The 12,345-nt window shown below is 43.9% G+C and overlaps 1 protein-coding gene across 1 annotated transcript in view; it reads left to right on the top strand.

The window, feature by feature from the left end:
- Positions 1-12,345, top strand: part of LOC126419214 (DNA replication ATP-dependent helicase/nuclease DNA2-like) — a 155,257-nt gene that overhangs the window by 115,376 nt on the left and 27,536 nt on the right. The gene's annotated exons all lie outside the window — the stretch shown is intronic.

Here is a 12,345-nt window from a genome sequence, read left to right as displayed (position 1 = left end):
TGTCGTTCTGGATACAGAAAATGTTTGACTGCTGCCCTGGCCAGCACATTCTCCAGATCTCTGACCAATTGAAAATGTCTGGCCCATTGTGGCCGAGCAACTGGCTTGTCACATACACCAGTCACTACTCTTAATGAACTGTGGTATCGTGTTGAAGCTGCATGGGTAGCTGTACCTGTACACGCCATCCAAGCTCATTTGACACAATGCCCAGGCGTATCAAGGCCGTTATTACGGCCAGAGGTGGTTGTTCTGGGTACTGTTTTCTCAGGATCTATGCACCCAAATTGTGTGAAAATGTAATCACATGTCAGTTCTAGTTTAATATATTTGTCCAATGAATACCTGTTTATCATCTGCATTTCTTCCTGGTGTAGCAATTTTAATGGCCAATAGTGTACCTTCTCTGTGCAGTTTTGTCCACCTGCTTACATGAGTGATAACGTGTTTGCCCGTCGTGCAGCAAGCCTGGATTTGATTCCTGACCAGGTTGGAAATTTTCTCTGTTTGGGGATAGTTATCATCACCATGATCTCAATATCACCAATGTGCAAGTCGTTCAATGCAGTGTCGCCTGAAATAAGACTTGCAACCTGGTGGCTGAACTTCTCTGGATGGGGCCTCAGGACCAACAATGCCACACGGATCATTTCATTTCATTTTTTGTGCAGCATTCACACACAACACCATAAGCAAAATCACAATAAAAGTACAGAAGATTTCAGCAATCACCATCTAGTGACATAGAATTGGATCAACGTTTCTCAAGTGAGAATTATGTTAGTATTTCACAAGAATATCAAATACTACCTGCTTTAATGCGCAGCAAGACAGCACACTTTCACTTTCCTGCTTGTCACGATGAATATGTTTGGGTACATCTAACAGTGCACTTTTGGCTAACTAAGCTGCTGTAGTGTTATGTTACGGTTGTTCTACTTCAATGAACATTTTCAAATAACTTCCGGGAATTCAGCCAGGTAACACTTTCAGCGACCGCCGATATTTCGGCGGGAGAACACCCCGCCATTTTCAAGGCAAGGCCGAAATATCGGCGGTCGCTGAAAGTGTTACCTGGCTGAATTCCCGGAAGTTATTTGAAAGTTGTATACGCCAGGAGAAACTCAGTTCAATGAACATGTTGGCGTGTGCGGTACCATGCCACACTCACTGTGAACAGGAGCACAGGCAATGAGCTAGCTTATATTCACATTGCTTACAAGCCAGTGGGCTGCAGTGCTATGGGTGCTAGAAGATAATATGTAGTGCATTTCCCAAACAGAGTGTTAAAAGCCATAAAGATAGATTTTCATACAGCAACTACTGAAGGGATGCAGGGCCATTCTTCTGTTGTCAGGATAGTATTGCTCTCGCAACCCAGGTGTTTCAGTTTGGACTGCAGTTGAGTTGGTCAAGAATCAGTCATCAAGGTGCCAACAGCTAAAAAAATGTCCATTATTAACCACAGGACTTTACTAAATTGCCTGTGATGAAAGCTGTAAATGCTATCTGGCATCAACCTCTGGCTCGTAAAGCAGCAGCAGCTGTGGTGTACCGTGGAATTGTGCCACAATGCCCAGACCTGGTGGTGGCATTAGGCTAACACAGTACTGCCAGATGTAGCTGATGCTGAATTTGCAGTGGTGGCTGGCAGTCATGGCCTTGCTGCTGGGGTTCTCTTTCTGTTGTTGATTGCAACTGTAGTGCTGGGTGGAAGGGGGTAGGGGAGCGGTGCAACAACTAGTTGGTGCAGCATGCTCATGTACAAACTCAAGATCAGAGAGTATGAATAGATGTTGATGAACAAATGAGAGCTGCCGGCGAGATCCTGAGCTGATTGATCCATCTTCATTGCAGTCAAATCACTTGAAAGATGATATGTGCCTTGTGACCCAGTGCATGTGCAACTGCTGCAATATGGGCAGGAATCAGTGTTGCAGTTCAGTCAACAGCTGAGAGGCCTCTCCAGCAATGGGTGCTGAAAGTATCTCTTACTCTCATGCTGCAACACAGCAGTCAACACATTCAGGGCTGTGGACCAATCAGTTGACAGAAGCGGGCATGCTTGCACCAAAAAGTCTGATGCAGGACAATGAATAAAACGAGGACTCCGGAATTTGATGGAGATACAGCAGTATCAGAACTGCAGCTCACAAATTCGTATTAAACAATTAGTTTGTTTGCAATTTTGTGAAAGAAAATGGTTTATATCCATACCATGCACAGAAGATTCAAGCTTTGAATGTCAACAACCTGCAACACTTGGCATATTAATGTTGCCATTACTTTCTGGTATGTGGTCACCATAAAATGCTTTTGGTTAATGTCTGGGCAGGATTTGTTGGTTACAACTTGAGTAGACCTTCTGTCAATTTTGTGGTGATGTTGGATGCATGAATTGGAGCATTTGCTGTAAAAATGTAATATGAGAAAAAAAATTTGAAATTTAGTTTCTGAATTATAACAGTGGCAACCTAGTTAGGAATATACACAGTGTAGGAAAAGATAGATCGCTACTTATCATATAGAAGACACATTAAGTTGCAGGTAGGCACTATTAAAAGACACGTACATAAAGCTTTCAGCCACAGCCTTCATCAGCAAAAGACACGCACACATTGTTCATACACACAAGGAAGCACACATCATGCATGCACAACTGGCAACTCCAGAATCTTGGGCCAGAATGCAACTATCATTTGGGATGCAAGCAGCAATCTGGAGGTGGCTGGGAAGGGTTAGGGATAGTAGTGTATGGTTGGGGTGAGAGAGAGAGACGCTGTCTGGTGAAGTGTGCAGGGACTAGAACGCTAACAGGTGCAATGTCAGGTGGTTGTGGGGGAGGGAGATGGAGAGGAACAGGGGAAGATCAGCAGGTGCACCAACAGAGAGTGAGAAACAAACGGGGTGAGAGACGAGAATGGTGAGGAGATGATAGGACAGAGGGGGTGGAAATGTTGAGTGGAAGGTGTGGGACAGTATGTTACCATATTTGAGGCCAGGATAATTATGGCAGCAGAGAATGTGTTGTAAGGGTAACTGCCATATGCGCAGTTCAGAAAATCTGGTGGTGGAGGAATAATCCTGATTGGTCAGGTAGCGAAGCAGCCTTTGAAATGAAGCAAGTTATGTTCAGCTGCATGTTGCAGCACAGGGTGGACTACTTCGTTCTTGGCTACAATTTGGTGGTGGCTGTTCATCCTGGTGGTCATACCAATATAAAATGCTGTGCAGTGATTGCAGCAGAGCTGGTAAATGACATGGCTACTTTCACAGATGGCAGATGAGAGAAAGGTGTTGAGGTTGTGAAGGAATGAAGATAGGGTGTCTTGGCCCTGAGTTCAGATCATGGAGATGTGAACAAACCTAAACCAGACTAAGTGTTTGGTGTTTGACATGATAGGAAGGTCTCCTCTAGATGGCCCATAAAAAGGTTAGCACAGGATACCATGAAAGTCCCCATGGCTGTGCTGCCGATTTGTTTATATACCTTCCCTTCAAAGTAGTAGTAGTTACAGGTTGGGACAAAGTTAGTAAGGTGTATGAGGAATGAGAGAGTGGGTTTGGAATCTGAAGGGCACTGGGAAAGGTAAAGTTCAAGAATGGTAAGTCAGTGAGCGTGAGGGATGTTGATGTATAGGGAGCTGGTGTTAACAGTGGTGAATACAGATCCAGGAGGTAAAGAGGTGGGATGGCGAAGAGTTGGTGAAGGAAGTGGCTGGTGTGTGTAATGTGGGAGGCTAGATTACAGACAGTTGGTTGGAGGTGTTGACAAACGAGGGCCAAAATTCTTTCAGGGTGGGCTCAATAACCAGCCACAATGGGGCATCCAGGATTGTTGGGTTTGTAGATTTTGAGGGCATGTTAAAGGTGGGTGTGAAGGGTGTCACAGCGGTGAGGAGGCAAATTTATTCAGGAGCGAGGGTCTGGGAAGGGCACAAGAAGTTATGTGGGTATATGACTCAATGCCCAGGCGTATCAAGGCCGTTATTACGGCCAGAGGTGTACTTCTGGGATGGGACCACTCTGGTAGAGTTTACAGGTGTAGTAGTCAGATAGCTGGTGGAGGCCTTCTGCCTGGTAGTCACTGTGATTCATAATGCCTGTGTTGGAATCTTTGTCTGCAGGTAGGATGATCTGATCACAAGTTGTTTCTTCTACTGAAAAGTTGGTGTTCTGAGAAAGGGATCTTGGGAAGAGTCAGGGTTCAGTGTTGGTTTTAGGTTGGTTTTGGTTGGAGGAATTGGTGGCAAAGAAGTGCTTCAATTGCAGGGATCGGGAGGAAGACAGAAGGTCTTTGATAAATGAAGAATGGTTAAATTTTGGTGTGGGACTGAAGGTGAGGCTTTTGGATAGGAAGTGTTTTAGTAATGTTTTGTCTCTGGTTTTGGTAGAGATGGTAGGGCATTTTGGGAGATCTGGTAAGTTGAAAAGGTCAGCTAGGCAGGGTTTAGTTGCTATGAGGGGTGAACAAGGAGTAACACTGTGGGTACAATAGTGGTTGGATTGTGGTGCCCCGAGGCTGCAGTAGCATGTCAACAGGTTGGATAATTTATGGAGTCGGGTCTGGAATGTTCCTTGAGGTGATGGAAAACAAGGGATTCAATTTCACAGATGTGATTTGTGGAAAGGGATTGCACGGCAGTTGTACAATGTGGAGGGGCAGGGATAATTCAGGGATACCTGTACTATGGAGATGTGATTTCGCAGTACTAGGTTTGTGAGGACCAGGAATTGATGGAATGTGAAAATGTGTAGGTCATTGTGAAAGGAGGGGTGGGATCAAAAGAAAGGAATCTTCATGTTTAGGTTGTTCAGGGAGATTCCATGGTGTAGGCAGCATTTGTGGAACAGTACATGGAACTGGGTTTTAGCCAGGGAAGGAATACTTTTCTGAACTGGTGCAGAAAGATGGAGGAGGGATCCATTGTGACAGGCTGGCGTAAAGTAAACTGGAATGATGCAGAAATGGGCAAAATAGGTGTTGATCGTTGTGAGAAGAGCTGGATAAGTGAAAAGAAGTGTAAATAATGTCTAAAAAATAATTAAAGACAAGCAGAAACACATGCAGATACATAATAATGTGCAAAACTGCATGAAACCATGTGAAAACATGCACCATGCACCATGCACAAATACGTTAAAAATGTACAGAAACATGGGGGGGAGGGAGGAATGACACAAGTCGCCGAAGTGGCGTCAACTCTAAAGACTTGCACCAGGCAAACGCTCTACGTGACGGAAGGCCCTAGCCACACAGCATTTTCATTTCCAATATTACCCTATACTCATCTGACCAGAAATCCGTGTCTTCTTTCCAATCCACTTCACTGACCACTACCATATTTAGACTGAACCTTTGTATTTCCCTCTTCTGATTTTCTAGCTTCCCTATCACATTCAAGCTTCCGACATTCCACACCCTGACTCACAGAATATTATCCTTTCGTTGGTTATTCAATCTTTTTCTCATGGTCATCCCACCCTCTTCCCTTTGGCAGTCCCTTCCCAGAGAGCCAAATGGTGGACTATTCTTAATCTTTAGCCAATGGAGAAATCATGACGACACATTTTTCAATTACAGGCCACATGGCCTGTACATACACATTATCTGCCTATAATGCAGTCATTTCCATTGTCTTCTGCATCCTGATGCTGTTGATCATTGCTGATTGTTCCACCTTTAGGGGCAGTTTCCCACCGCAAAGACAAAGGAGTGCCCAGAACTTCTGTCCGCTCCTGTGCCCTCTTTGACAGGGTCGTTGGCAGAATGAGGGGGACTTCTTATGCTGGAAGTCTTCAGCTGCTAATGCTGTTTATTGGTCAAAATTTAAGTGGTGGCAGGTTTAGAACCCAGAACCGATGACGTTTTGACTACTAGTCAAAGATGCTATCCCTAGACCACGGGTGCACACCTTGGTAGCTACACCAATATAAAAAGCTGTGCAATGACTGCAGCAGAGGCGATAAATGACAAGGCTGCTTTCATAGGCGGCCTGGTCCCTGATGGGGTAGTATAGACTTGTTACAGGATTAGAATAGGAAGTGTTGGCTGGGTGGATTGGACAGCGCTCCCTCCAGGGTCTTCCACATGGATATGATACCTGTGGCAAGGGACTGGGATTGGCATAGGGATGGACTAGGATGTTGTGCAGGTTGGGTAGGCGATGGAACACCGCTTTAGGAATGGTAGGAAGTATCACGGGTACGATGACACTCATTTCTGGTCAAGATGTTAGATTGGGAATATGAGGAGAAATGACATGGGAGATCTGTTTGCAGATTAGGTTTGGGGGATAATGCCTATCTATGAAGGCATTTATGAGACCTTCAGCACTCTTCTGTATAGCATTACTGTTTTCATTGTCCATTCTTTCTCTTATTTCCTGTGCTTACTTATCGCCTTCCACACTGCAATTAGTTCAGACTCACACTGTATCAACGATTGTTGACACACAATGCACACTTTGTGACTGCAAGGATTGTTGTGCACCAGCTGATGCCCCAGATTCTTTGCTCCGACAGCTATATTTATTCCTACTGATACCAATTCATCCCTCATCCTGACATAATTTAGCATTTTATTTTCCACTCTTGGCCGTGCCACACGAAATTTTGATCCTTGTCTTAACCCATTGCCCCTCCCTCTCTTTTTGCTCGTTACAACACACACACACACACACACACACACACACACACACACACACACACACAGAGAGAGAGAGAGAGAGAGAGAGAGAGAGAGAGAGAGAGAGAGAGAGAGAGAGAGTTATTTCAACAATAATTTTAACATTTTCTACTTTTAGTGTTAATATTTCTATTTTCAGCATTTCAGTATCACTTTGAAGTGATTTAGTAATTTTTTCCTTAGAGTCAATTGTGTTTAAGAGGTCAGCATGTTCAATACATAAATAATACGTACACAAGCATGGATGATCTTCTTTTATGAATTTCAAATTCACTTTCGCACAGTTTTCGTATAACTAGCAATTACACTTCACACAAAAAATACGTTTCATGAAGTGTTTTGAACATTCCCTACTCAACAAGCTATTTAATTTAACTTGATTTGAGGACTGAGACATGTGGCTGTACTCTTCTGTTGTCACCATCATGCCACATACACTACTGGCCTTTAAAATTACTACACCATGAAGATGACATGCTACAGACGCAAAATTTAAGAGACAGGAAGAAGATTCCGTGATATGAAAATGATTAGCTTTCAGAGCATTCACACAAGGTTGGCACTGGTGGCGACACCTACAAAGTGCTGACATGAGGAAAGTTTCCAACCGATTTCTCATACACAAACAGCAGTTTGCCTGGTGAAATGTTGGTGTGATGCCTCGTGTAAGGAGGAGAAATGCGTACCATCACGTTTCCGACTTTGATAAGGGTCGGATTGTAGCCTATCACGATTGCGGTTTATCGTATCGTGACATTGCTGCTCGCGTTGGTCGAGATCCAATGACTGTTAGCAGAATATGGAATCGATGGGTTCAGGGATGGTGATACAGAATGCCGTGCTGGATCCCAACAGCCTCGTATCACTAGCAGTCAAGATGACAGGAGTCTTATCCGCTTGGCTGTAGCGGATCGTGCAGCCATGTCTCGATCCCTGAGTCAACAGGTGGGGACGTTTGCAAGACAACAACCATCTGCACGAACAGTTTGACGACGTTTGCAGCAGCATGGATTATCATCTCGGAGACCATGACTGCAGTTACCCTTGACGCTGCATCACAGACAGGAGCGCCTGCGATGGTGTACTCAACGACGAACCTGGGTGCACGAATGGCAAAACGTCATTTTTTCGGATGGTCGCATCTGTGTTTGGCAACATGGCGGTGAACGCACATTGGAAGCGTGTATTTGTCATCGCCATACTGGTGTATCACCATTGTGATGGTATGGGGTGCCATTGGTTACACATCTTGGTCACCTCTTGTTTGCATTGACGGCACTTTGAACAGTGGACGTTACATTTCAGATGTGTTACGACCCATGGCTCTACCCTTCAATTGATTCTTGCGAAACCCTACATTTCAGCAGGATAATGCACGACCGCATGTTGCAGGTCCTGTACGGGCCTTTCTGGATACAGAAAATGTTTGACTGCTGCCCTGGCCATCACATTCTCCAGATCTCTGACCAATTGAAAACGTCTGGTCAATGGTGGCCGAGCAACTGGCTCGTCACAATACGCCAGTCACTACTCTTGATGAACTGTGGTATCGTGTTGAAACTGCATGGTCAGCTGTACCTGTACACACCATCCAAGCTCTGTTTGACTCAATGCCCAGGCGTGTCAAGGCCGTTCTTACGGCCAGAGGTGGTTGTTCTGGGTACTGATTTCTCAGGATCTATGCAACCAAATTGCATGAAAATGTATTCACATGTCATTTCTAGTATAATAAATTTTCCAGTGAATACCTGTTTATCATCTGCATTTCTTCTTGGTGTAGCAATTTTACTGGCCAGTAGTGTATTTCAAAGGGGCACCACATTACAAGCTGCTGAAGTTTGACATGCTTCTTTTCTGATGCCACTTGAAAAATAACCCTGTTAACCCCTCTGTCAAGCAGTAACTCTGGCTATGTCTGAACTGATACTAAATTGATACTTGTGTCTATGTGGAATGACAGAGTGAGAGTTTGGTTTGTGATTACAGGATACAGTGTCAAATAAAACTCACTGCAAAAAAACAAAGAAAGGATCACAGTTGATGAGCTGTTATGGGGCTCACTTTGTATTTTCATGTCTGTCTGGTTGAGACTGAGAGGAGCAGAAGGCATATTCCTTTCAGTGTTAAGTTACTTGCCTTGCATGGCAGTCGCTACCATGGCGCTGTGTAAGTGCAGCACATGTGCCTCTTGCCAGCACCATGTGCCATGCAGTATTGCAGTTACCTTTCTGTCTTTTCCAGTTATTTGAAGATATCAACACTTAATTATAAACTGACTGTATTGAGAACGAATTCCTTTTATTAAGCAGGAGGTAGATGGCTGAAAAAGCCAACCTTCATGCTCTTGTCTCTTCAGCAATTACCTGCTGAAGTTTTCAACCTGGCCATCACTTATGCATGCTAATTCCAATAATTTAATATCAATGTTCATAGTTCTGCTCCATGTGGTAAACCACATATGGCACTGTGATGTAATACTGCTATTGCAGCTTCGTAAAGTCTATGCAAAACTCCAGTTTCAAACACTGTTAGGAACATTTAACTGGCATATAGAAGACCCCCTGCCAAAGGCTGTGATAACTGTTGTGTTAGGTCCAGAGCTGAAGGTTCAGTATTGTAGAGTTATCAATAGATAAGAGCAGTGGAAGGAAGATGTACCATATTTACCTGAATATAAGACAAACATGAATATAAGATAATGTTCCTTTTTATTTATTAATTTTTTTTTAATTTCCTGAAGACACTCCTACAGAAAATATCATTTTCATGTATTCTGATACATTAAAATTACAAACTGTTTTATTGCTGTGAAATACCTGCCTATAAATGTTAATGTTGTAACTATTATCAACTTAATGAGCTGTTAATTGATTGTCTACATTTTGATAATACAAGTAAAACCAAAATAAACAAAAGGAGATGGTATACAAATACTAACAAAGAGATAGAGGGGCTGGCCAATACTTACCTCAGCTCAGTACAGCCGATAGATACTCATAAAACAGAACCGAAAATTTACGTTCCTAGCTTTCGGAACAAATGTTCCTTCATCACGGAGGAGAGAGGGGAAAGAAAGGGAAGAAGGGAAAGGAGATTCAGTTACTCACAACCCAGATTATGAAGCAACAGGGAAAGGAAAATAGGGAGGGTAGCAAGGATGGAGGCATGGTTGTCAGAGGGAAGCCAAAGATATTCTACTGTAAGTACTGTGCCAGCTTCAGACCAAAGAGGATGCATACAGAAGTAAAGAGGTATATAGAATAAAGATAAACACAACTATGTAGGATGAAAAGATGCGTGAATGGCTAAAGAGGAAAGGGAAAGAGGAGAAGACTGAAGAGTAAATGGGAGTGAGGTTGTTTAATGTAGGTTCAGTCCAGGGGGATGGCGGGATGAAAGGATGTGTTGGAGTGCAAGTTCCCATCTCCGCAGTTTAGAGGGACTGGTGTTGGGTGGGAGAAGCCAAATGGCACATACGGTGTAGCAGGTTCCTAGGTTCCTAGAATTATGCTGGAGGGCATGCTCCGCTACTGGGTATTGGGCATCTCCTAGGCAGACAGTTCGTCTGTGTCCGTTCATGCGCTCAGCCAGTTTAGTTGTTGTCATGCCGATGTGAAAGGCTGTGCAGTGCAGGCATGTCAGTTGATAAATGACATGTGTAGTTTCACATGTTGCCCTGCCTTGAATTGTGTATGTTTTACCAGTAGTGGGGCTGGAGTAGGTGGTTGTGGGGGGATGCATGGGGCAGGTTTTGCAGCGGGTTCGGTTACAGGGGTAGGAACCGCTGGGTAGAGAAGGTAGTCTGGGAATATTGTAGGGTTTAACAAGGATGTTACGGAGGTTAGGGGGGCGACGAAAGGCGACTCTGGGTGGTGTGGGGAGAATTTTGTCAAGGGATGATCTCATTTCAGGGGTTGACTTGAGAAAGTCATATCCCTGGTGAAGTAATTTGTTGATGTTTTCGAGGCCAGGATAATATTGGGTGACAAGGGGGATGCTTCTGTGTGGTCTGGGGGTAGGAACATTGTTGTTGGACGGGGAGGAATGTATTGCTCGGGAAATCTGTTTGTGGACAAGGTCTGCAGGATAGTTGTGGGAGAGGAAAGCACTGGTCCAGTTATTGGTGTGATTGTTGAGGGATTCGTCACTGGAGAAGATACGTTTGCCACGAATACCTAGGCTGTAGGGAAGGGAGCGTTTGATGTGGAAAGGATGGCAGCTATCAAAGTGAAGGTACTGTTGTTTGTTTGTGGGTTTGATATGGACAGAGGTGTGGATGTGAGCTTCAACAAGATGAAGGTCAACATCCAGGAAGGTGGCTTGGGTTTTGGAGAAGGACCAGGTGAAATTCAGATTCGAAAAGGAGTTGAGGTTATGGAGGAAATTAAGGAGTGTTTCTTCACCATGAGTCCAGACCACAAAGATGTCATCTATAACCTATACCAGGCCAGGGGAAGCAGCTGTTGGGTCTTCAGGAAAGCCTCCTCCATGCGGCCCATGAAGAGGTTGGCATAGGACGGAGCCATCCTGGTTCCCATGGCCGTTCCCCTGATTTGTTTGTAGGTCTGGCCTTCAAAAGTGAAGTAATTATGGGTGAGGATGAAGTTGGTAAGTGTGATAAGGAACGAGGTTTTTGGAAGATCTTCGGGTGGGCGTTGGGAGAGGTAGTGCTCAAGGGCAGATAGACCATGGGTATGTGGGAATACATTAATTTTATCTTCCCTTCCTTTCCTGATCATTATCCAAGTTAGTCATCTGTTGTATCACTGTTGTGAATCACCATCACCACCACCACTTTGTTTGTAAACCTAATGGCATTTCTTCCTTCCTGGCAATCCACGCAAAATATTCCCTCTTCTGAGCCATTCATAGTATTGGATGTGCAGCACTTGTTGAGTCCTTTCGTAATAGATTTGCTTGATATTCTGCCCCAGAAAATAAGAATCCGCTAATACTGTATGGATATTGAGGTGCGTGGTACCCCGCCCTCCCCCCATCCTCTTTACTACCCTAACTAAAGTGAGGGCATGGTCTCCTCAGAAATGTGAGTGTTAGAAGATCTATTCACATCATCATCTGTAATTTGAACTTGTGAGGTCATGGCACCAGGAATTAATACCGGGTCTGTGCTGTACTTTGTGATCAGTTGCTTAACTTTCTGGATACGAAGTCCCTGAAAAAAATCCAGCAGCAACATCTTCCTTCTGTTAAAAATACAGACTGATATTATGTTCAAAACAACCTTCAACCTTTGTAGCATAAAATAATTTGTCATCCAACCCTCTCCTTGGCATCTAAAGATAAATCATAAAGGCAGTTTTACTTTCATTGTCATTTTCTTGAGAAGAATAATCCGTGGGAGGGGAGGGGGGCTTCCTACCATCTGCTTGTGCACCCAGCATTACCTTATTCTGACCTTTTTGTTGCCAGGGATCACTTTCAATGTCCTTCACATAAGCTGTAACATTTATTAGTACATCAAAATAATAGGCAACTGATTGGCACTGCCCATGTGGCTTAGCAAATAATTGTACCGTTTACTGATATTGGTTATATGATGCTGAGATGTAAGTAATTTTACATCATACACCACTTGCAACAATGAAAGTAAAAGCAATTAGATTGATCATCGAAAGATGTGACAGTACTCTTTGGAA

This window comes from Schistocerca serialis, chromosome 9 (genome assembly GCF_023864345.2).
Source record: "Schistocerca serialis cubense isolate TAMUIC-IGC-003099 chromosome 9, iqSchSeri2.2, whole genome shotgun sequence".
NCBI lineage: Eukaryota > Metazoa > Arthropoda > Insecta > Orthoptera > Acrididae > Schistocerca > Schistocerca serialis.
This window is presented reverse-complemented; position numbering and strand designations above follow the sequence as displayed.